At 40.4% G+C, this 2,498-nt stretch overlaps 1 pseudogene; it reads left to right on the top strand.

Annotated features, from left to right (window-relative positions):
- The first annotated feature begins 1,753 nt into the window (after positions 1–1,753).
- Positions 1,754–1,909, top strand: LOC142443943 (small nucleolar RNA U3; annotated as a pseudogene).
- Positions 1,910–2,498: the final 589 nt, after the last annotated feature.

Below are 2,498 nucleotides of genomic sequence, written 5' to 3'. Positions count from 1 at the left end.
TCCCCAGGGAATAGCAAAAATAGACTTTGGGGCCAAGGCGTGGCACTCCATCAGATTCGACCCCAAACACTCCTAACGGTCAACAAACAGACCTTGAACTATTTACAAACTCTTCTTTTGTGTGTCATTAGTTTGTTGTTGCCTTATTTTCTTTTGTTGCTTTGTTTTGCTCTGTCTTGTTTTTTTGCATATTATTGTCTCTGCATCTATCTACATAAGATAGGCAATGTAAGTAATATGGAGGAGAAAACAACTGGACTGATGGTTTCGGGGTGACGTTGGAGAGGGGGAGGCAAGGGAAAGGAAGTGGATGTTAACAAACTCAGGGACAAGGGAATAACAAGTGATCCAAAATCGGTGGCGAGGAGGGTATAGGAGGTCTGGTAGGGCTTGATCAAGGGCAATGTAACCGAGAGGAATTACTGAAACCTGAATGAAGGCTGAGCATGATAGTGAGGCCAGAGGAAAGTAAAAGGAAATAGAGGAAAGATATAGGAGGCAAAGGGCATTTATAGAGGTCTAAATACAGGCATGTACACATGTAAATATATTTATATGATGATGGGGAAATAGATCTGTGTTTAGTATTAAGGCAGCAGATGGATACTGGGCTATCATGATCCCAATTCTACCTTACAAATCTGGCTAGACCAGAGGATGTACACTGGTACAGATAGGAACTAAAAACACAGGAAATCCAGGACAGATGAACCCCTCAGGACCAGTGGTGAGAGTGGTGATACCAGGAGGGTGGAGGGAAAGTGGGGTAGAAAGGGGGAACCGATCACATGGATCTGGATATACCCCCTCCCTGGGGGACAGACAACAGAAAAGAAGGTGAAGTGAGCTGTCGGACAGTGTAAGACATGACAAAATAATAATAATTTATAAATTATCAAGGGTTCTTGGGGGAGAGAGGAGGAAGAAATTGAGCTGATATCAAGGGCTCAAGTAGAAAGAAAATGTTTTGAAAATGATGATGGCAACAAATGTACAAATGTGCAAGCACATTTGATATATGTATGATTGTGATAAAAGTTGTACGAGCCCCCAATAAAATGATTTTTTAAAAGAAATGCATACATGAATTTTCTTCTATTTGAGTTTTCCAACTCCAGATTTTTGCACAAAATATTACTTTATTTTGCCTTTTTGAGCCATCCTTTGTAATCTGTTCAGATCTTTTCCTTCATCATTTCTTCCATGTGCTTTAGCTATTCTACATTCAAGATCATTTCAGCATCTCTTCTACCATCTTTTTAAACTTTGCTTTATTTCCTGAGTTTTAATTCTCTTTTGCTTTCTTCATATTTGATGTCCTGATGTCATCCCACAATATGTCTTGCCTTCCGTCATTAGTGTTCAATGCCTCCAATCGAACTGCTGGCGTGTGCTGAATTGTGAATGCGGAATAAGGGGAAATTATCAAACAATATCATTAGTATCATATGCAAGTACACTTTAGCTGGAGATCATTTAAAAAGTAGTTGGGCCAGTACAGCAGCAGAGAGCTGACATAAACTTAAGATGACTCCGAAAGGAACGTGGAATAAAGGATATCATTGCTGCTGCCAGATGTATTTTGTCTCAAAGCAGAGAATAGCTAAAGAATATTTCCTTGTGTTTGATCTATTATGCACAGGCATTTGACCATGTGGATCATAACCAACTATGGGTATCATTGAGAAGAATGAGAAGTGCAGAACACGTCATTGCACTCATGTGGAAATTGTACACGAAATAAGAGAAAGCTAAGACGATACTTTCAGGGATCATTTCTATCGTCGGCGACTAGAGAAGTTCCTCTGAGCGTGTGGAGCACCGAAACCCATGAGGAGGAGGCGCAGCGTTCTCTTCTGAGCGTGAAGCCGGCTCCCAGAACAAAAGAAATAAGAGAATGCTGTCTGGTTTAAAATCAGAAAATGTGCGCCTCATGGCTGTATTCTTCCACCACACCCACCTCTTCATGTGTGCTCAATGGGTGACTTGAGAAGATGGACTCTATTAAGAAGATCGTAGCATCTGGATTGCAGGCAAGCTTATTAACAACTTATGATGTACAGCTAATACAACATTGCTGGTGAGGAAGACTTGAAGCACTTGCTGATGAAGATCAAGGACTGCAGCCTCCAGTATGGATTGCTAACCAGGGTAAAGAAAACCAAGTCCTCACAACTGAATCAATAAGTATCATCGATGGAGAAAAGGTTTTTGTCAAGGATTTTATCTTGCTTGGATCTACAATCAATGTTCATGGAAGCAGCAATTAAGAAATCAAAACATATATTGCATTGGGCAAATCGGCTGCACAAGAGCTCTATAAAGAAGTGAAAAGCAAGGATGTCACTTTGAGGACCAAGGTCACTTGACCTAAGCCATAGTATTTTCAGTTGCCTCCATGCATGTGAAAACTGGACATTGAATAAGGAAAAGGAAGAATTGATGGATCCGGTAGTTATATAATTGTCCATTTGAGAGGATTATGAGTGAAGGAGTAT

This window comes from Tenrec ecaudatus, chromosome 3 (assembly GCF_050624435.1).
Source record: "Tenrec ecaudatus isolate mTenEca1 chromosome 3, mTenEca1.hap1, whole genome shotgun sequence".
NCBI classification, from domain to species: Eukaryota; Metazoa; Chordata; class Mammalia; order Afrosoricida; family Tenrecidae; genus Tenrec; species Tenrec ecaudatus.
This window is presented reverse-complemented; position numbering and strand designations above follow the sequence as displayed.